Raw genomic sequence first — 23,097 nt, forward strand, 5'->3', positions numbered from 1 at the left:
GTGAACATTGTGGCAATGAATAAAAGGAAAGTCCCAATGAAGAAATGGAAGACATAAAGAAGAAACGTGGAAATCATAGAACTGGAAAATACAATCACCAAATTTTTTAAATAACTGGATGGACTCAATAGCAGAATGGAGAACACAGAGGGAAGAGTCAGTGAACTTGAAGACAGACCCCACAGAAATTATCCAGTCTGAACAATGGGGAGAAAAAAGATTGAAAAAATTGAACAGAATCTCAGGGACCTGTGGGATAACATAACACCGAAGTATTGAACATTCATGTCACCACAGTCCTAGAAGAAGTGGAGAAAGAATACGGCTCAGGAAATAATAACTGAAAAATAATGGCTAAAAGCTTCCCAAATTTACAAGTTTAGGAAATTCAGCAAACCTCCAACAAGATTAACTCAAAGAAATCACCTCCCTGAAGCATGATAATCAAGTGTCTTTAAATCAAAGACAAAGAAAAAACTCTTGAAAGTAGTCAGAGAAAAAGCACATTATCTGTAGGAGAACATTTGTTTGAATGACTGTCAGTATCTCCTCAGAAACCATGGAAGCGAAACGGAAGTGAAACTGTTTTTGAGGCCCTGAAAGAAAAGAACTGACAATCCACAGTTCTATATGTAGTGAAAATATCCTTTAGGAATGCAGGAGAAATAAAAATATCCTCAGATGAAGGAAAATTTAGAGACTGTTGCCAGCACATCTGTTTTAAAATAAATACTAAGTTCTTCAGATGGAAGGGAGATGATATCATAGGAAAACCTGGAACAACAGGAATGAAGGACCAACAGCAGAAATGGCAAGCATCTGGGTAAATAGACTCTTCATCTTCTTTCGAGTTATCTGAAATATGATTGACAGTTGAAAGCAAAAATAATGACATTGTTTAACGAGGTTCTTAATGTGATGTGATATGTAAGACAGTTATGAAGGAAGGAGAATAAAGGGACTTATATGATGGTAAGACTTCTAAATTTTATCTAAGGGGGTAAATGTTTGCTCTAGACAGTGAAAAGCTAAGATATGTATACTGCAATCACAAAAAAAATTATCAACAAGATAGAGTAAAAAATAAAGTAGATAAACTGAAAGAAGCTTAAATAACTCAAAGAAAGAAGGAAAGGGGGAAACGGAGGAACAAAAAACACAGTGCAAACAGGAAATAGATAGTAAAATGTGACTTAAATCCAAATGTGTCAATAATTACATTAAACCTAAATGTATTAAATATACCAATTACAAGAGAGAAATGGTCAAAACAGATGAAAAGAAAACAAACTATGTTGCCTATAATTATGCTGATATAATTAATGATAGGTTAAAAGACTAAGAGACACTAAAAACCATTGAAGAGTACTCTTTAAGTGGGCAAATTTATGATATGTGAATTATACTTCAATAAAACTGTTAAAAAAGATTAAGATACACTATGTAAACACCAATCAAAAGAAAGCTGGGGTGCCTATATTAATATCAGACAAAATAGACTTCAGAGTAAAGAAAAGGATAAAGGGACACACATATAACAATAAGAGGGCCAGTTAACCAAGAAGACATAAAAACCCTAAGTGCGTATGCACCTAATAACAAATATGTGTAGCAAAAACTGACTAAACTAAAAGGAGAAATGGAATACTCTACAAAAAATTATAAGTGGAGACTTCAACAGTCCTCTCTCAGTAATTAATATAACAAGTAAATATGAAATAGCAAGGATACAGAAGAACTAAGCCATAAACCAACTGGATTCAATTGCCATTTATAGAGCATTCCATTAAAAACCAGCAGAAACAAATTCTTTCCAAGTGTGCAAAGAACCTGCACTAAGAAAGAGCAGATCTTGAGTCCTAAAACAAGTCTTAATTATTTTAAAATAATTGAAATCATGCAAAGTATGTTATTTGATCATAAGGAAACTAGAAATTTATAGCAGAGAATACTGGAAAATCTTTAATCATACTGAACATAAAAAACACACTTTAAATAATTTATGGGTCAAAAGGAAGGTCTTATGGGAAATTAGAAAATATTCTGAACTGAATAAAAATAAAACATACCAAAATTTATGAGATGCAGCTTGAGCGAGGCTTAGAGGGAAACTGATAGCATTAAGTGGTTATATTAGAAAGGAAGAAAGATGTCACATCAGCATCTAAGCTTTCACCTTTAGAAACTCAAAAAAGAGAAGAAATATAAACCCAAAGCAAGCAGAAAGAAGGAAATAATAAAAATAAGAGCAAAATTCAATGAAATTGAAAACAAGAAAACAGTAGAGAAAGATCAAGGAAACAAAAGCTGGTTCTTTGAAAAGATGAATAAAATTATTAATGTCTAGGTAGACTGTCTAAGAAAAAAAAAAGACACATGTCACCAATATCAGGAATGATAGGTGAGTTATTACCACAGACCTTACATACATTAGCAGGCTAAAGGGAATAATAATATGAACAGCTCTACAAAATAAATTGGCAACTTAGATAAAACAAATTCCTTAAAAGCTGTAATTACCAAAACTCATCCAAGAAGAAATAGATAACCTGAATAGTCCTAATTTGTTAAAGAATTTGAATTTATAGTTAAAAACCATCTGAAAAAGAAAGCTGCAGACTCAGATTTCATTAGAAAATTTCTACCAAGTGTTTAAAGAAGAAATCAAACCAATCTTTTGACATATAATGTCTTACAGAAAATATAAGAGAAGGGAACACTTCCCAGTTCATTTTATGAGGCTAACTTTATCCTGATACCAAAACCAGATACAGATAATACTACAAAACTAGACAAAGAAAACTACAGATCAATATCCCTCATGAACATAGATTAAAAAATCCTTGACAAAATATGAACATATTGAATCCAGCAATATAGAAAAATAAGGGAGTCTTGTCTCAGAAATGCAAAGCTTTGAAGATAAATCAATGTAAGCCACTATATTAACAAACCAAAGATGAAATTCTCATGAATGTATCAAGCAATGCAGAAAAGCATTTAACTAAATTCAACATCCATTCATGGACGTTCATGAAATAGTCTCATAACATCCACAAAACTCTCATAAACTAGGAACAGAGAACTTCCTTAACCCGATAAAGGGCATAAAAAAAAACACCCTATATCATACCTAGAGGTTAATACCGAATGCTTTCTCCCTAAAACCAAGAACAAGGATGTTCATTCTCCCCATTCCTGTTCAACCTTGTCTGGATGTCATAGTGCATTAAGGCAAGAGAAATAAGTAAAAGGCATACAAGTTGGAAAGCAAGATATAAAACCATCCCTATTTGCAGAGAACATGATTCTATGTAGAAAACCTCAAGGAATCTACAAAAAGTTTAAAGCTTGTAAGAGAATTTAACAATGATACAGGTTACAAGGTGAGCATACAAAAATCAATTGCATGTCTACATACTAGCAATGAACAATTAGAAACTGAGGTTTAAAAATAATATTTGCAATCGCACCAAAAAATGATATAATTGGGTATAAATCTTACAAAATACTTGCAGAATCTGTGCTGAAAATAATAAAACACTGAGGACAGAAATCAAAGGAGATTAAAATAAGCAGGGACAGATGTAGGATGTCAATGATCCCCAAATAGATCTATAAACAACACAATTCCAAAAAAAATTAAATGCTGGCAGATTTTTTTGTAGATAGATACGAGTTGATTTTAATGTTTATATGGAACTCAACTAACCAAAATAATTTTGGGAAAGAATGAAATCGGAAGACTCAATTACCCAAATTTAACACTTAATGTAGAGCTAAAATTGACCACATTATGAGACACCATAAAAATCAAGTCCAAACACATTTTGAATAATTTGTATCATACAAATTACTAAGAAAACACTTCCTGAACATAATGTAATTAAGTAAGAAATCAGTAACAAAAACACTTTAAAATTTAAACATTTGGAAATTGGTAAGTTCAGTTATAGACAACTTGTGGATCAAAGAAAAATTAGAAAATACTTAGAACTGAAGGCTAATGAAAATATTACCTACCAAAATGTGTGAGATGCAGCTAAAGTGATACTTAGAGAGAAATTTGTAGCTGTACACTATGAGCTAAGTAACCTATTTAAGAAGTTAGGAAAGGAATAGCAGAATAAATAGAAGAGAAAGAAATGACCAGAATAAAAGGAAATGAAGTAGAAACTAACACAATAAAGAGGACCACTGAAGACAAAATTAGGTAGTTGGTTTTTTTTAAGTTACTGATAAAATTAACACATTTTGTTTCAGGTTTCTGGAGGATAATGGCAACCACCAATATCTTAACATTCCATATAGCCTCCAAAAACCATATAGACCCCCAAGAAGAATTAAATAATCTTGCAGCCTAATAAACTTCTGTATATGTGAAAGAAGGGAAAGAAAATGTTTGAAACCAACAGAGCCACCTCCTGAGCCTACGCTAGGGCAGAGGTGGGGGACATTGCAAGGGAAAGGGGAGACTGCATGGGCCAGTGGGGGCGGAGCTCAGACCAAACAATTCCCAGGAGGTAAAAGTCTCACCCTGAGCAAGGTCACCTTTAAGGGTCAGACTGCTGTCTATTGGGGGATTGAAAAAAGGGGCTTAAGCATGTGGAACCAAATGTTGCAATCTTATAAGGAACCATTTTTTGTGGGAGAGTCCTAGGAGAAGGAGGTGGGGTAGCACATTCTGAGCAGAGGGGGTATGAGTATATTAATATAATGTGACATGACATGACATAACGTAACATAAAATAATATAATACAGCACAGGACAAGAGTTTGTGTAAGAGGAAGCACAAACCTTTGAGGGCAAGATGGCGGAAGCAAGTGGCCAAGTAATGTGAGAGAGATAGGGGCCAGGTCTCAGGTCTCAGGGCGACAAGCCAGTCTGTCTAGAACAGCAGTGGGAACACACTGAAAAGTTTGAAACAGAGGCATGATGGGAATGACGTATTAAAAAGATCATTCTGACTGCTCTGGGGAGAATGACTCAGTGCTGGGAGGGCAGACAAGAAGGGATGTGGGCAAGTCAGGTCTGCAGTGCGGCTTTGGGTATGTCACCGAATTTCTGTGAGCCTTAATCTCTCACCTGTGAAACTGGAATAATAATGCTAATCACAAGACCATTATGAGGATAAGATGAAATCAAAGGTACAAAATGCCTGGCACAGAAGAGAAAGTGCAAAATCTGTGGCACTGTTTTAATATTTTACTTTATCTTAGACAATGTAAAGTCTCTAAAAAAGCAGTTGATGGTGTCTTGTTTTCCTCTTCTCTCCCTTCCTCCCTCCTTGGGACTTCTGCTTCCCACTGCACTTCAAGAATGTCTGTGGTGGGAATTGAAGGTGACTGGAGTTTCAGTACAGCAAAGTCATGGCCTGGATCAGAAAGACAAGTGGAAAGCATGAGGGCACATGACCCAGATAAGAGCAGGATCCCTGGGGGTCCTGTGATTCCCAGAACTGTGTCCCAGATCTAAGCACTGCTTCTCCTTGCCGCTGGTTGAGAAAACAGTGCCTGGAGGCAAGGGACGGGTCACCACACTGGACTGTGTATGTGCTTCCCTAGGGCTCCATCGAATTCCTCTGCACTGAACTCAGTTGGAAAGGAGAGATTTGGATGCTGACACAGTTAGGAATGATGCTCTGGGAGATTTCCCCAACAGTAATGTGAACAAATGAGAGTTTAATTTCCTTCCTTTGAATAAAAGAAATATAGAGACAGGCAATCCAGTTATGCTGCAGTGGGTCCCTAACGCGGTCAGGGGCCCAGAATCTTTCCTTTTCTCAATCATTCATGGTCTGAGTTGGCTGCTCCCCCTCTCGCTGCAAACCCGCAGTCCCAGGAGGGGAAGGTCCAGGCGTGTGGTGGCTGAGCCTGCCTCGTTTGCAGGGGCTTTCCTGGAAATCTCAAGCAACAATCTGCCCTTCAATCTCACTGACTGTGTCACATGGCCACCATGGGAAGGGTGCAAGGGAGGCTGGGAAATACTCTACAAGGGTGCCATAAATGTTCCCAGTTAGGGTCCTGAGGTGGTGTCAAGACTGCATGGGCAGAGGCTGGCAGGTTCGTCTGGGTAATTTTGGGACTGTTGTCTCAGTAGACAGTGGTCACTATGGAGGACACATTTTCCTTTCTAGAATGTCTGGCTATATGGACATAAAGAGCAGCTTCCGGTAACAGAGCTGCAGTATCAATGTCAGATGGGCCGTCAGTAGAGAGAAGAGCTGTCTGGGGGAGGAGTCACTGAGGCCCAGCAGCAGTTGTGTACTGACTGTACCAGGGCCACCAGTCAGTGCCCACTGAGGGCGTAGCCACAGCCCCTAAGGAAAATGCCTGTGTGTTGCAGGCTAACTCATTCTGTCCCAAGTGACTTTGTGCCACCATTTGCCCCTTGACTGGACTAAAGGCTGGCCCAATCCACAGGCTTGCCACCCTCCCATGCCCTCGCTCAGAAAATGACCTAGCCATTCAGATGGCCTGGTTCAGGAACTTGGCCTGTGTGGACAGAGCTTTCAGGTGGGAGCAGAACCACAGGAAGGAGACATCCGGGGAATGTTCTGCCGCTGGGTGCCTGGGCTTGTCCTCGATTCCACATGGTCTCTTAGTCTGGCCCCTGGGGGCTCCAGCTCAGACCTCCATGAGCTTCCTTCGTAGCTCCTGGTGGAGTCATGCCCATCACAAAGTCCCCTGACAGGGGCTCTGCTCTTTGCAACCTCACATACTGACCCTCAGCAATTTTAAATGAAGGCCAAGTGCTTCATATAGAAATTCAGGTATTTCAATAATGGACTCAAAGCCAAGCTTTTGGGAATTCATCCCGGTGGGGGTGAAACATCTGACACTGCTGTACACATTCTCGCAAATTCATTTACAAAGTTCAGCATTGAAAATAGAATTATTTGTGCTTGCAAATATGAATATAAATTTTAGCAGAACACAGCAGCATGGCAAAAAACAATATTCATATCCAATTAGGAAATTCATGGAGCAGAAATGAACTTGAAATTGGTGGTGATGCCCATATAATTGAAAATTGGGCTAAAACAAGCTGTGATGGTATATCAATTGAAACAGAAATTGTAGTTACTTGTATGTACACTCGCACACACACACACACACACATACATACATAAAGTGTAACTACATTACAATATTTTCATGGCAAACTGACATTTAATACACAACGTTTCAATAGGGCAGCAGAGGCCAGACTAAGTTGTGGGCAGGAAGGCATCTGCCTCAGGTGCAAAGTTTAAGGGGCCACCAAAAGCGCAGTGACCAAGATAAATAATCTTCTAATGCGGTATTTAAAAAATAAGAACTAAAGCAAAAAATTTTGTCCTTGATGAACAAAAGATCAAATTTCACATGAAGGCAGGATAAACAATATTGGTTTTTCTTTTCGCCTCAGTCACCTGTCCGAGTTGGCACAGCCCTGCCTCGCCGTGTGTCTTCTCTTTTTTGCTCTCTGACATCAGCCAAAGTTTTCAAATGTTTGAGTCTCTGAAGAATTACTTTGCAAGCCATCTTAAGTGTTCACAATGGAATTGAATATTCTGTAAATGCATCCTCGAAATTTTGTTCAAAAACAACTGAAAATCTTTCATCAGAGTGTTCAACAAGTGTGCCCAAATAAACTATAATGTTTGAAACTTCTATTAAATTTTAGGTATTTTAAACAAAGCTTTTAGCAAATTTCAGTTATTTGACACTGGACAACTGCTAAGTTCACCCTTCAAAAGCAAAGCAGTTGCTGAACACAGTAATGAGAGCTCAAAGGGGGGCCAAGATTTAACTTAAAAATTCTATACTTTTTCTCTGATATGTTTTGGTTTGTGCAAAGATATTTTGATGGAGCTCCTACTTGTAATTGGGCAAATCTATGTTTTGTGCTTGGATTGAAGGCAGACAGAAGACTTATGGTCTGCAGCATCTACAACTGGCAAAATATTTTTCCTAAGTTACAAAGTCAACTTAGGTGATGAGATTTATTTTCTCATAATCCTTGTTAAAGAAAGGTACTCTAAATGGAGGTTTAAAAGATGCTACTGGTAAAAATATTTAGGCTGAAATAGTTAACCCTTCCTGTCTAAAGAAATTAGAATCAAGAATATCCTCCATGTTACCTCTGCAGGTAAACTGTATTCCCATTAAAAATATTGTGATCTACAGAAGAGTCTACGAAAGGTGGCAACGATTTCCATTTTATCAATCATAAGATGTAAATTTGAAGATGATTTCTAGGCAATTCTTTGACGGGGGGGAAGATCAAATTTAAAAAAAATTCTTTGGAAAAACACCATTAGAAATAGATATGGCTAAGCAACTGATTAAGGTACATAAATATCTAGCAAAAGTATTATTCATTGCAAGTTACGTATAAGGCTCTGATGATAGATGCAGAAAGGCTTTAAAACTTTTTAAAGTAAGCTTTTAGTTTTAGAAGAACTTCCTATTTACAGAAAAGTTGCAAAGGTAGTACAGAGAGCTTCCCTGTGCTGCCCACCCAGCTTCCTCTGTCAGCCTGCTACACTGGTTATAATTCATGAACCAGTATTGACACATTCTTATTAACTGAAGTTCATAGTTTATTCAGATTCACTAGTTTTTACTTACTGTCTTTCTTTTCCTTTTCCAGGATCCTATCCAAGATATCACCATACCTGTCATTGTTATGTCTCCTTGGGCTCCTCTTGGTTGTGACAATTTCTCAGACTTCTCTGGTGTTTGATGGCCTTGGTAGTTTTGAGGGCTGGTCAGGTGTCCCTCTCTCCTGAGCTTTGCTGGTTTTCTCATGATTAGACTGGGGCTAGAGTTTTGGGGAGGAAGACCACAGAGGCTAAGTGCATTGTCATCATACCAGAGAAAAGGTACATACGTGTCAACGTAACTTAGCACTGTGGATGTTTGCCTTGACCACCTGGATGAGGCAGTGCCTGTCAGGTGTCCCACTAGTAAGGTACTCTTATCCCCTTCCCGTTCTGTACTCAGGAAGGAAGTCACTATGCACAGCCCACACTTAAGGCTTGGGGACTTAAGCTCCCCCTTCCTTGAAAGAGGGATATCTACACAAATTATTTAGAATTCTTTTGCACCAGAGATTTGCCTTGTATCCTTCAAAGTTGCTTTTCTCTGTTTTGTGTACCTCTTATTTTGGCATTTTGTCAGGTTTTTTCTTTGGGAACATATTCCTCTGCCTCCTCATTTTGTCTGGCTCTCTGTGTTTGTTCCTGTGTATCAGGTAAGCCAGCTATGTCTCCTGGTCTTACATAGTATGCAGCCTGTGGTGCCAGTAGTAAATACCCCTGGTCACCAGAACCAGGGGCTCCAGGAGGGTCCCTGTGTAGGCTGCCTGCCCTCCTGTTGTGGCTGGGCCACAACCTCTGTGAGTGCCCTGGTGCACGGGGCTGGGCCTGTGCCCAGCGGTCAGCAATGACTGGATGCACCTATTGTGGGTGCACCAGCTGACAGAGCTGGCTCCTGATGTGGCTAGTCACAAGCATGGCTTCAGACACTGCAAGTGTGCTGGTGGGCAGGCCCAGCCCTCAGCCCGGCTGTCAGTGATGGTTGGCTACGACTTCTGTGGGCGCCAGTGGGGAGGGAGGGCTTACCCCGGCGCTACTGCAGGCATGCTGGGAGGCGGGGCCAGCTCCTGCCCGGTGGGTGGCTTGGGTGCGGTGAGTCTACAAGGGAGCTCTGGGGTGGGGCAGGTGCTACTGGCACCTTAGATGGAGTGTGTCCCAACTGGTTCCCACAAGAGTCTAGACAGCTGGGCTGAGGAAGGGCAAGAAAAATGGTGCTCCCCATACCTCCTCCCCTGAAGAAAGCTCCTGCAGGTCCCCCCACCTCTGGTGCACCCGAAGTTAGTCAGTAAATCTCCTTTATGTGTAACCCCAGCACTTACACTGTGCCTTCTGTGCCGGGTCCCAGACTGAGTGACACAGCAGAGACCCAGCCTCCCACAGCCCGGCAGCTCTCCCAGAGGTAAGCCCTGCTGATTTTCAAAGCCAGATGTTGTGGGGGCTCATCCTCCCGGTGCAGGTTCCCGGGGCTTGGGTTGCCTGGTGTGGGGCTTGACCCCCTCACTCTGGTGCGGCTTTCCTCCCGCTGTGGGTTGACATGCGAAGTCGGGGCAGGGATTGGGGAGCTGGGTCCCAACCACATCGCTGATGCTTTTGTCCTTCTCAGGGTGGCCTTCTGCTGATGTCGTTCTCTGCGGAGGCTCTGTCCCGCAGTCTGCAGGTCATTTCAGAGTGCGTTACATCACACGTCGTTGCTGCCTCAGTGTGTCTGTGGGAGGAAGTGACCATGGGAGCCTCCTACTCTGCCATCTTCCCAGAAGCCTCAGCAATTGTATTCTAAATACTAATTTATTTGATTTTAAGGAAGGAAGATTAGGTGTCAAGATCTCCAGCCTCACACTTAACCCACATCCTTGGAAGATGGAGACCACACCCCCAGGACCATGGGCCACGGCCTGAAGAGGATGAGACATGTCACCGAGGGTTCTGGGGTGACCCCCGTGGGTTCAGCGAGCCCCCAGCAGCCTTCTGGCAGGTGACAGTCCCTGCAGGAGCCCGTCAAGCGCAGCCCTAGAAGGCCCTGAGAGATCAAGTTCAGCTCTCCAAAGTTAGAGAAGAGGAGCTGAGGCCCAGAGGCACCTCGGGGTCACACAGCCCCACCCCCAAGCACCAGCAGGCCCCCCCAAAGCCTCCATGACACCGAAAAACTTACTCTGAAACCGACAAGGCACAGCTCCAAACCTGGGCCCCGTTTCCCTCCCTCCCCAGGACACAGCGGATGTGGGAGGAGAACTCCCGGGAGGGCCAGGCTGACACACAGGAATGTCTCTCCCGTCGCAGTCTCACCCCAGTGAGGCAGTGTGGGTGACCTCTAGGGCCTGCACCCAACTCCCAGCTCCTCTGTTCACTCGCTGCAGGACCTTGGGCAAGTCGCTTACCCTCTCTGCCCTTCAGATGCCGTATCCTTAAACATGGGCAGCAAGGAGACGCCCCTCGAGGGGCTGGCACAAGGGTTAAAGGCTATAATGTGTGTGAAGGGTTACCATGCTGATGTGGAAGGCAAGCAGCCCAGAAATGATAGCTGCTCTTACTTTTTCATTATTACTAATAAATTACTAATTATTTATCACTAATAAATGCTTTCCAAGGGGCACCTCGGTTTTGAAAATAAGTGGTGCAATCATAAAGGCAGATGAATTTACAATTTATAAAACTCCCAAACTCAGCCAAGCAAAGAGGAAGGCTGGTGGTGGCCAGAAAGGTGACCAGGTGGCTCCGGGTGAAGACACACAGTGAAGCGGGTTCGTTGGGGAAGCCCATTAAAGAGCAATTGAATGGAGTGATTGTTGTGGGTGGCCTGGGCCCGCCTTCCCCACCCCAACCATTCATGTCTTCAGCAGAGGCTCTGGGCACTGCCTGGCCCCACCGCGGGATCCCCTCCCTCCCTTCTACCCTGGTCCCAGTTGGGAGGGAAGAGGCCACCTTGCTGGCTGGCTGTAAAGGGAGGTCTTGAGGAGACAGGGGCAGATGGCAGCTGCATGCACGGAGTGCTGTGAGCATGGAGGAGCCTTAGTTACCCAGGGCCCAGCTCTGTAGGCTCCACACACACCCACACACACGCACACGCCCTCCCTCTCTGTACATGTGTTCCCGTGTACCCACGCTAGCACGTGTGGTAGGCAGAATGATGGCTCCCAAACATGTCCACGTCCTAAGCACAGGCCTGTGAATATGTCACCTTACATGGTAAAAGGGACTTTGCAGATGTGTTTAAGGATTATGAGATGGGGAGATTATCCAGGATTATCCAGCTGGATCCAATATAACCACAGGCGTCTCTATAAAGGAGAGAGGGAGACAGGAGAGAGAGATTTGATGCTTTGGAGATGGAAGAAGAGGCCACAAGCCAAGGGGTGCAACAGCCTCTGGAAGCGGGAAAGGACAGGGAAACAGATGGTCCTCTAGATAGTCTCTCGAAGGACGCAGCCCTGCCAACCCATTGTGGATTTCTGACCTCCAGAACTGTAAAATAAAACAAATCTGGTGTTGGGGTAGCCACACTGGTTTAAGCCACTAAAAGTTTTGACGCACTTCTGTGCATTCAGCTCCAGATCGAGAAACAGAACATTGCCAGCACCCCCAAACCACATGGCACTCACATGTCACCCTCTTGATTTTTGCCTCATCCACATACCACTACATGCCGCCTTTGGGACTTTTCCTACACTTTACATTTCTCTTTAAATATCTACACCATTACTTAACTGCATGTATTTGAAAAGAAACGTTTAATCACTTTGTTGGAAATTAAACACCATTTTTAAAAGCCATTATTTATGGTATTTTATTTGAAGTCAAGTATAAAAATAGTTGTTTCTAAATTCCAGCTAGACCCTGTGAACCTAGGAGCTGCTCTTTCTAGGGGAATTAGGAGGATTTGAGAGGCATTAAGGACTGACTCCCACCAAGCCCAGGCTTTCATTTGTATCCATCATAAAGACTGAAATATTAATGAAAAAGAACTTTAGATAATACTATTTAATGCCAAGTCGGAATCCACTGCCACACTTACGTCCCAGGCCACCAGCATTTACCCCACACCTTCTAAAACAATGGGGGGCTTATTTCTGACTCTTAGGCAGACTAGCTTGAAACTCACTAGCTGTGCTAACACCCAGGTGCTGACTTAACCTCTCTTAGCCATGCGTCTTCACCAGAAAAGGATGAAAACACAGTCTATTCTTTACTCGTGGTTATCATGTTGTACAACAATGCTGGGAACACTGAATTTGCAAATACAGAGCCACTATTCCCAGGAACATACAGGGTTAGGTTTCTGAGAGCCTCTGATCACATTGTCATCAATTAATCAATACATAACCTTGTTTTAGGTGTCTTTCTGTTTAGACACCTTGTTTATGCTATCGATTCATTGACAAAAGGAAGCTTCTCTGTCTCACCAGTTTTCTCTGGAAGGGCACCGCAGCCTTGTGGCATTTAGGAACACTTAGGCAGCACTTCAGCCAGCAGCTGTTGTCAACAGTGAAATCACCAACCAAAAGCACAAAAATGCAAAAAGCACAGCACTGCAGAGACCATGCGAAGGATGCTTGTCCGCAGTGTGAGCTGACTTAAGCATGCAGAGCGTCACCTTCCTGGACTTTCGCCGGGAGCCGGTGAGCAGGGCCACCCAGATTTTTGCCACTGTGCAAATCTGCAACGACCTAGAAAGAATGGTGAGTATTGCTTGGGGATTAAAATAAATTCCACTGGGTAGGCCGATTCCCAAATACACAGCCAGTGGGCAATGAGGATCCACCTCCTTGAGGTCACGCCGACCTCCCTGGGTTGTCGCAGTGGTTGACAAGGCAGGGGCAGAAGCCCTCCAGCAGCTGACCCTTCACGGGGCCTCAATCTGGAGTCATTACTGCTGTTCTCTGCTGCCCACTGGTTCTGTGACTGAAGTAGTGAGGTACGCACCTGAAAATGGGGTGTGATGAGGCCGAGGGCCAGGGCGGCTAGGGAGGGGCCCAGCACCAAGCTGGCACACAGAGCCTTTGTCGAAGCTGAGATGAACTTCCTGCAGCACCCTTAGGTCAATCCTCTGGAGCCCCATGAATAAGCCCACTCCTGTGCCAGGGGTGGCGGAGGACATGGAGGAAAGTGGGGTGGGCTGTGCCCCGAGAGTGAGGGCATCTTCCTCCCCATCCCAGTGCTGGCAGGTTGGGCCCAGGTGGAAAGCTGGGCACAAATGTAGGGTTTTATGTTTAGGATAGAAGAGAGGCAGGGAGGCTCGCAGAGCAGGACGGCGATCAGGGTGAAGTGGGTGTTCAGAAGGCGGCTCGGTGGTAACTTGGTCGAGGGGGCCAGAAACAAGGTTGGCGGAGGCGGTGGGCGGTGAAGGTCAAGAGAAGGTAGGTGCCGAGGTCTCTCAGGTCTTTTGAAGCTGGTATTTCTCCCCGCAGTGGCTGCTGCTTACCCCAGAGCCCCCAGCAGGGGCGGAACAGTGAGCAGGGAACGAGGGCCCCGCTCCTCGCCCCGGGGCTTCACCAGCCAAAGCTGCAAGCGCCAGGCTTCCCAGCACTCAGCAACCACTCCTCTGTGAGCTAAAGTTTTCATTAAGAAAAATGGTCACTGAAGAGCAGCGGCTGGGTGGTTTCACCAGCACTGTGTGGGAGATGAATGAGCCAGACACAGAGGTGTGACGGTGCCTCCCTCCTGGGTATCCAGCTGGGGCAGTGCACGGCCCGCACACATGCATGCCTGCCTAACGCCCAGGGCGCAATGCACGTGCCACCTATGTCAGCATGGGCAGATGGACGGGTAATGCATGACACACCCAGGAATGCCGTGTGCCACATCCACAGGCTGACACATGGCGCTGCATAACCAGGGCTTGTGAGTCAGGTAGCCAGTTGACATTCCAGCTTTACAACTTACTAGACAAGTCACTAAACTTTCCCAAGCCTCAGTTTTCTCATCTGTAAAATGGAGGCTAGTGAAAGAACATCCATCAGATGTCTTTTGAGGGGGCTGAATGGATCATCCATGTGTAGTGCTTAGAGTGGGTGCCGGCACTGGATTCCTGCTCCATCACTGTCAGCTATGGTTACTTCTCTTTGTTGATGGTAAGGACCTACACCTTACAGACAGATCCGGATGCCTCCTTCTCAAACTCCTTACTCTCTGACTCCCACCCCTTCACAACCTCTATGCGGGAAAAGGCTTAAGGTGAGGGTCTTAAGGTTATCTAAGCAGCTTTTGACCACTTACTTGAAAATTGTGCCCAGTGGACTGTTCGTGTCTCACTTTGGTAATGGTATGTCTGTCATTTTAGAGGCTCAGTAAAAGCTTCCTATTATAAAATCCTGCAGAGAGAGGAGAAAGAAACAGGGCTGAGAAATGAAGGAGAAGTGTCTGGAGGGGGATCTGCTTCTGGTTTCAGCCCTTCCTGAGGCATGTCCTTGGGCCCCTCCTAAACCACATTCAGGGACTTCAAGCAAATTCCCCTTTTTGATTAAACAGCTTTAGTTGGATTCTGTTACTTGCAGCCCAGAGCCTGGTGAATGAGATGTGGCTCCCTCCCTCCTGGAGCTCAGTGCAGGGCAAGCAGGCCGTGACAGGCCCCTGGGGGAAGTGCTCAGGTGGGGAGACACACAGAGCCAAGCTTGGGTGGAGGGCAAAGGCCCCTGTCCAAGGAAGTGACCTCTGAGGTTAGGAGGCGGGAGGAGACAGTAGCCAGGGCATGGGACCCAGTGCATCGGACACCACAAAGATAGCCTGGCATATTTCATACAACAACATCCATATTTGTGTCTTGATACCATCAGCAATCCCTGCCTCTCGGAGGGCTTCTGTAACTCTGAGGGGGAAGATATTTTCCCAGCCTAGGGCAAAATACCTTTGACAGAAATCAGTCAAAGAGAGAAATAAAGTGGGGGAAAACGGTTTATTGCTTACAAACCGTTGTCCACTTCTGCTCGCCCATGTCTCTCATGACTCGGCTGCAAAAAGGGGCCCCACCCAACCTCTCAAGTCCAGATATGCCCTCGCTGCCCCATGTCATTAGCTATTGATTTGGAGATGCACTAAGGCCAGGCAAGAGATTCTGGAAATGCTGCAATTTTACCCACAGCTTCACAGCCCTATGCATTTCCCCCCGTGTGGTCATGGTGGGGAAGGGGCTGTGACCCCTCCACTCCCAGGGTGGAGACCAAGGCTCAGACGTCCATACCTTTTCCTTCCAGCAGATTCTAAGAAATACTCAGAGCCTAGAACCCTGGGTTGAAGTGATGCTGGAACATCTATCCGAGGCAGTGGAGAGAAGGGGAGGAGGCATCTGTGTCCTCCATGGAGGCACTGAGGACCAAGGGCAGCCAGTTCTGGGGGCAGTCAGTGGGAAGGCTTTCTGACTTGGGGGCTCAAGGGAGGCCTGGGTATTGACATAAGGAGCAGGCAGCTTGTGCCTGAGTACAGGGCAGAGCTGGGCCTGCAGGGCATTGATGGGGGGCTCCTAGTGGAGCCTTTCTGGGCACCGAGGGTCTCTGGTTGGATGCATCGCACTGGGGTTTGAGGAAGTCACAGGGGACTTAGTGGAGCCCTAATAGCCTGTTGTGTTTCCCTGTGCACTTGACCCTAACCTAAATACATTTTGTTATCTACATCTTAAAGAGACAGAGATGAAGAGGGAGAAAGTGACATGCCAGGCACTGTGCCAGGTGCATAGAACCATCTCATTTCATTCTTTCAATCATCCCATGAGGCAAGTATTCTTATGCTCATTTTCCAGATGAAGAAATCAAGACTCAGAGAGGTGATGCCACATGTCCGAGGTCACACAGGTGGTAAGTGGCCACGGAGCCACATATGGTGAAACTACTCTAGCTTGGCTCTCATCATTGCAACAGACCTCCTGTCTGAAACAGGCTTTGCTGCAGAGGGGAGCAGAGCGCCCGGAGCAGCCAGGAGAGGCGTCAGCAGGCCCACTAAGTACTCACGAGCTCATCATCTGGCACAGCCCTGGTATGATCAGCCTGTCTCTTCCCCACTTCCCTTCCTAGCTCTGCTCTTCACAATTTAGTCACTCTTAGTTTACACACACTCCTAACCAAGGGCATAGTGGAAAGAGCATCGATCCATCAGAAGTCCTGAGGCAAGTCATTAGTATCTCCCTGTGTCTCTTACCCTATCTGGAAAATTGGGACAAAAATAAGCGCTTTGGGACTGGGGTTTCCTTTAGGTCAGAGCATCTTAAAGCCTGGTGTCCTTCACAGAATGACATTTTAACACACTTGATTTCACATTATAAGAGCATGTGAAAGAAGAAAAGATAACCTCTTATAGGTCTGTAGGATAGCATCTCTTAAAAAAAAACAACTATGTGTAGAACTGAAAATTTATAAAATACCTCCCTTTAACTTTATTTTTTCCCCTGTAAACTGGGAAAGTCTCACTACACGATGTCACAGGCAGGACACCGAGGACCGGCTCATCTGCAGGTGCCGGTTGGAGACCTCCTGGGCTGGAAACGCAGCACTAGTGCTCCCGCCCTGCCTGCGCGCCCCCTGCTGTATGACTTTGGTAAGTCACTTACCTGCTCTGGCTTCTGTTTCTCCCTGTGCAGTGAGGGGTGAAGGTGGACTAGAGATCATCTGAGGTCCTTTTTAGTTCCAACCTTCAAAGATGGACTTGATTCCTGCATGTCGGTGTCACATTCAGGGCCCTCCTGGACCAGGGTCAGATGAGAGCCATCCTTCCCGCCAGCTGCCCATCTGTGGCTCTGCTCCCGCCCCACGGGAAACCATACATGGAGCTCTTGGGCCAATTGGAAAGGCTACTCCTTCCCCTCACTGGAGAAACCTTCTCCCCAGTCCAGGGCCTCAAGCCCCTAAACAATTGTCTAAGGGGGATCCAGGCTATTAAAGTAATTTACATAGTAATTAACAAGGTTGCATTAGCTGATTCCTGGAGTCAGAACGCTCTGCCTCCCTTTAGGGGTCTGTGGTCCCAGGCTGGGACTGGGGTTTGGCTGGTGGAGCAGAGAGGGGAGGAATTTTCCATGCTCACGTGTCTCAGCTCCACACCCAGGGAAGAGAAACAATGGCTGTGCGAGGGCGCCAGCTGGGTGGGTAATGAGGTCTGGGGCAAAGAGATGTCTCCTGAGCCCTTGGGGCCTAAAACCCCAGGAAGAAAGGCAACTGAGTCTTGTGTCAGTTCAGCCCAGGGCCTACTGCCTCCATGAGCTCCTCTTTCAAGATGACACAAAATTTCTCACGTTCTTCTGGGCCTCCTGTCCACAGATAATATGACCATAATAAGGTGCAAAGCTCTGCTGGCGATCGCCTTTCAGCCTCTCAGCAACCCTGTGAGGGAGATGTTATGTTTTCCATTGTGGGATGAGGGACTGGAAGCCCAGAGAGGTGATGAGACTTCCCCAGGTTCACACAGCCTGTAAGTGGCAGAGTGGAACTAAAACTGGATCCTCAGACATAGTCCAGCTCTTCCTGCTTGGCCAGTTGTTTCCAGACAGCTCTGTGGAGGCCCAGGGGACTCTAGAGTGGTTTGCCTAGGAGAAGGGGTCGTTGAGAGGACTGGCAACTCCATCCCCAACTGCCTCCCTCCTCCCTTCAACCAGGGCAATTATTTACATGTTGGACCTCTAGGCAGGATTTTTTTTGGATGCCACAACTAGAAAAGCTTTTAGAACCACTGACTTCTACAGAATAGTCCCAAGAAGGGACCTGTTACAGGACCACTTGATTGTGTATCTCCAAAGGAACTCTGAGGCTCTGGTCTGGGGTCCCGTACCCCCGGCCCTTGGCCTCCCCATCGGGCTCCCTAAAGGTTAAGCCTAGGAGCCTCTGCCTGCCCAGGCCCCTCTGGTTCCCCCTTCTCCCCACAAGCCTGGCCGGTGGGTGCCTTTCTCGCTTGTTGTGCCCCCTACCCTGCCAGCAGCCTTATCCCTCCTCCGGAGGAGCTTCTCTCTGGCTCTATTGTCTCTATGAGTGACCAAAGAGAGGGACAACACAGGTGGAAAGGTGACAGTGACTCTGGGGACTGAACAAATTTGAGTGATTCTCCTATACTTACTCCATAAATATTTATAGAGCTATAAAAGCCAGCATCTGAGGACAAAAAGGTAAGCAAGCCTGCGCTTGGAGAGCTTATGGGAAGCTGTGACATAGCAGTGGTACGTCATGTAGTTCGGCCACCGTGGTTCCCCACAGGCGACACACTGGGCCCAGCGCGGGTTCCAGACCCGCAGAGGGGCAGGGGGAGGGGGTGGCTCCCTGGCGAGGATGGAAGGCAGAGCTACTCCGAAGGGGAGAGGTACTGCCCAGCTGGGGGTGGGGGGCACGTTCTGCTAGAGTGACCCATGGGGAGGGCGGAGGCCAAGCAGAGGGCTTTGGTGTGGTCTCAAAGTAGGGGGGGGGCCTGGGGAGCCCGGGGAGGAAACCGGGGCCCTCAGGCCCTGCAGTGGCCGCCCCGACTCTGTGGTTCTCTCCACAGGCCCTCCTCCTCGGGGCCCCTTGGTCTGCGGTAGGGGCCCACAGGGACCCGTAGCCCAGGAACAACCCCGTGTGGGTGCCCTCAGCTCTGCGCTCTCCCTGAACCCGGGCCTCACCTGCTAGGCCTTGCTCCTGGCTGGAGGCAGGGCCACTGGGGCTGAGCGGCTGCCTTCCCAAGACCTGGGGAAGAGGCGGGGAGAGTTGCAGCTCCCGAGACAGCAGCTTCTCCTCCGGGGCCTCAGTCACTCCTTCTGACAGTAATGGGGTGTCACAGATGACGGCTAAAGCTCCTTCCAGGCTGGAGTCCTTCACAGACAAGGAAAGTATTTTCGTCTGGCTCCTCCCAGAAGTGGAGCCTGAGACAGGATTCGAGAGCCAGTAGTTTGTTTGGGAGGTGACCTCGGGAAGCAGCCGTGGGGGTGAGGGAGGCGAGGGAGAGGGTGCTTGAGGAGCAGAGAATCCCCAAGGGCACCTGTGGCTCTGTGCCACTGGGAGCTCTGGGAGGCTGGGTGACACATGCCTTGAGCTGTCCTGTTGGAGGGGCAGGAAGGGGGCCTTCATCCCCCAGCTTCTACCTGTCTTTTGCCGATGACTGTTCCTGGGGCCAGGAACTCCCCTGCACTTCTACAACCTACGGGACAGCACCCTCCTGCAGCCAGGGAAGGTCTTCAGGCAGAGGGTGGCAGAGGCTTGCCGTCAGAAGCCATTGGCAGGAGGGCAACGATGTGTACCAACAGTCCCTCCACAGGGAGGTTGGCCGGGCATGGACAGTGATTCTTCAGAGAATAGACCCAAAGGGATGGAAGTGACTTTTTTTCCCTGGGTCACACTGCAAGTTAGCACCAGCTGAACCAAGAAGCCAAGCCTCTGGACTCACCACCAGGGCTCTTTCTGCACCCACCCCCTCCCATCCCCGACTTCCATGTGAGCAGGTCTCCAGATCTTCCTTGCCCCTCCTCCCTCGCATGGTTTAGTTACGTACTTTGGTAGCAGATATAGACGCACCTTGATAAACACCAAATGGCTTACGAGCATGAGACTTTGAGGCCTCCACTGAAAAAGACCTCATCATCTCCATCTTGGCACCCCAGCCATTGATCCAGTGTCCAACACATAGTAGGGTCCCGACACACAAAGGATGAACTGATGTTCTGGCCACTTGCTGTGTGGCATGGGGCAGTTCCTATACCCTTTTGGCCCTCAGTTTCCTCATTTAAAAAGTAGGCGTGTGATGTCCTCGGGCTGTCATATCAGATACTCAGCATGAGGCATGGCACTGAGTAGTTGCTCAACAAATGCTTGTACCCACAGAAAACATTTGGAAAACTGCACAAGGCTCTCACCCAGAGGGAGGAGCAGTCACAGCAGTTAGGTCAGTGGCTAGGGGGTACTATGAGGTAAAAGATCCATCCTGCCCCTTCGGGTCTGAGGTCGGGTAGCCACTCAGCGCCCCCAACGCACCCCCCACCCCCCACCACACATTCCCGCGTCCCTGAAGCTCATGAGTTAGGCTTTCTGCCTCCTGTGATTTCTCAGCTCCCTGCCAGCCAAGCTGTTTTGCAGACCCAAGTCGGTAATGACAGATTCTTCTCCCCTGGCCCTCCACTGGCGAAACCACGGAAAGTATTTGAAACATGCAGCCTGGAATGTGCAGGCTTCCATTCGCCTGGCATGGCAGAGGCCAGCCTTTCCTCGGCCAGCGCTTCTGACTAAGACTTGCGTAGCTCAGGTTTCCCAGGAGCTTGTCAGCTCGGTTTTTCAACAGCATTTATACCTCTCTTTATGCCTTGAGAAAATTAAGCCTAAAGCAGGTTCTGAATCCTACAGTCCCTGGAGGCGTGGAGCTCTCCCACTTAGAAGTGTGGTTTGGGATATGCCTGGCTTGGGGGGCAGAATATGCTGCTCATCAGCATTCCTTGGGCCCCGGCAGCTGGAGTCAGAGAATTCTCCCTGAAAGGGATGCCCGGAGGTCTTCCATATCTTCTGCCTCAAGAAGGATTTGGTTAATGTGCTCCAGACCTCTGCAACTTTGATAAAAATGTCCTCCTGTGGAAGTGAAGGAAGGGAGGGAGAATGGAGAGACCACAGACTCTGGGCCTAGATGTCCATTGTCCAACTGCTTCCACTTGGTTTCACCCATCTGTAAAATGGCAATTTTAACCCACCTCTGGGTTATTGTGAGGTTTAAGGGCAGCGTATAAAAGCACAATGCCTGGGCACAGTACAGCACAGAGGAAACAATAGTTTTCTCTCTTCCTTGTTTCTTGGTCCCTGAGTCTATTATCTCCTCACAAAGTTGTGTGGCAAATGAATAAATGAAGGTCTTTATACATCTAAACACCTTCTGCTCTCAATGATCCCCTTCTCCTCACAAGTCAACAGTTCAAAGCCATGAGACAGATATTTACTGAGCATCAACACCGGCATGATGGATCTTTTACTTGTGAAACGTGACTCTGTGCAAAGAGCAGAGCCGGGCCTCCCTGGTGCTCAAGCCCCTGCCCTGCTGTAAGGGATTTTCTGGTCCAGGGAGGGAACAGGGAAATGACAGAGTGGACAGAATGTTGTCTTCTGAGGAATGTTCGGGATGATTTTGCTCACTTGCTTTGCACGTACTCAGCTACTCCTGCAGCAAGTGTTCACTGAAGGAAGAGGGCCAGGCCACTGCTCACCACTGATGGTCGTTCTGGGGGCTTCTAAAGCAAGCCCTTTCCATTTCACATCCTCCTACTTGCTGTGAAGTCACAAATGGAAGTGCTTTGGACACTGAAGGGCGTGAGGTTACCTCTGCCTTGAACACCCTTCCCACCTCACCCCCTGAAGAATACACAACCCAGCCCAGAGAAGGTGGGCACCCTTTCTCTGAGGTGCCTTCCCTACCCCCTGAGGCTGCTCCTTCTCTGAGCCCCTTAGCACTTTAGTCATAATGGGGGTTCTGCCCCTCTGTCCCCCAGCACCGCATATAGTGGGGACTGTTTCCAAGCCCGCTTCTGAGGAGACAGAACACGAGAGTTGGGCACAAAAAGGGAAAACAGAGTGCTTGCATCGGGCTCCCTAGAAGGAGAGCCGGAGACCGAGATGTGGGTGTGTGCGTTTGCTGGGGAGTGTCCTGTGGAGAAGAGAGTTAGGGGAGCAGGATGGGGCAGCAGGGATGCAGTCTCCGCTGGAGCCCAGCCTCAGCCTGGTCCACAGGGGGCTCTGCAAGGGGCTCTGTGCCTCAGATCATGACCAGACCCTCTTCAGTCAAGGGGGTCAGGCCCTGAACCCCTGAGTCCCCTAGTCTGACATCAGAGGACAGGCAGGGTAAGCTCCCGGGTGAGGAGGCTCCGCTTTAGCCAAAGGCAAGTCTCTGAGGAAGAGGGTGGCTGTGAACTGTAGCCACCAACACTCAGAGCAGCAGGGGACACGTGCCCCAGCCGTGGGTGAGCGAGGCCCCCATGAGGGTGGGGCCCCCACAGCATCCCCTGGGCAGGGGCAAGGGAGAATCAGAAAGGAGCAGCCCTCTCTCCTCCAGCTCTTTTCCAAGATGGCATACGTGTTCTGTGTGTTTGTCCTCTGTCCCTCTGTCTTTTGTAAAAGGACTCGCAGGCAGAGACAAAAGCTACATGCATATGGTGCCGGGGAAGGGCCTGTGCCCCTGAGAGGCCTGCAAGGGGGAGGGGGCTCCGGCCCTTCACCACTCCCCTCACAGAGTGCCTGCCTCCTTGTCCGCACTGGGGAACTGACGTACCCCCCACACCCGGGGCCAGTGAGGCTCTGCATCCTCTGGGTGCTCGTGCGGGACCACAGGCCGAGCTGGCTGGGAGGATATGGCTTTGCCTTCCTGAGCCTTACAAGCAGGGGCTTCATCTTATTTTGATTTTCCAAGTGCTTCTCTCACTGCCTTGGCGTTTAATAGGTGCCTAATAAGTATTATTGAGTAAGTAAAATAATAAATCCCTTAATTTTTCTATGAGGTCAGGGAAAGGGTCAAGACCCCTCTGATTTCACTATTTGCCAAGGGTGCACTGTGTCCAGGTAAGGCCTGGGCTGTCCCTGCTTTTCCCACCCCAGCACCCCCACTTCCG

General features: G+C 47.4%; 2 long non-coding RNA genes across 3 annotated transcripts in view; one reads left to right on the forward strand and one right to left on the reverse strand.

Annotated features, from left to right (window-relative positions):
• The window catches only part of LOC140843191 (uncharacterized), a 31,801-nt gene extending 21,479 nt beyond the window's left edge, over positions 1-10,322 (forward strand). The window contains exons 3-5 of the long non-coding RNA XR_012120747.1: positions 8,639-9,109; positions 9,898-9,984; positions 10,189-10,322. This is a non-coding gene — a long non-coding RNA (uncharacterized lncRNA). The remainder of the gene's footprint in view (positions 1-8,638; positions 9,110-9,897; positions 9,985-10,188) is intronic.
• Positions 10,194-19,334, reverse strand: LOC140843192 (uncharacterized). 2 transcript variants are annotated; one of them, XR_012120749.1, is made up of 4 exons: positions 19,147-19,334; positions 17,116-18,087; positions 14,796-14,890; positions 10,194-14,128 (listed from the first exon to the last, which is right to left on the reverse strand). It is a non-coding gene; the product is annotated as an uncharacterized lncRNA (long non-coding RNA). The 2 variants fall into 2 exon arrangements; XR_012120748.1 differs by having other exon boundaries at positions 10,194-14,890.
• Between the last annotated feature and the right edge of the window lie 3,763 nt (positions 19,335-23,097).

This window comes from Manis javanica, chromosome 8 (genome assembly GCF_040802235.1).
Source record: "Manis javanica isolate MJ-LG chromosome 8, MJ_LKY, whole genome shotgun sequence".
In the NCBI taxonomy this organism is placed as follows: Eukaryota; Metazoa; Chordata; class Mammalia; order Pholidota; family Manidae; genus Manis; species Manis javanica.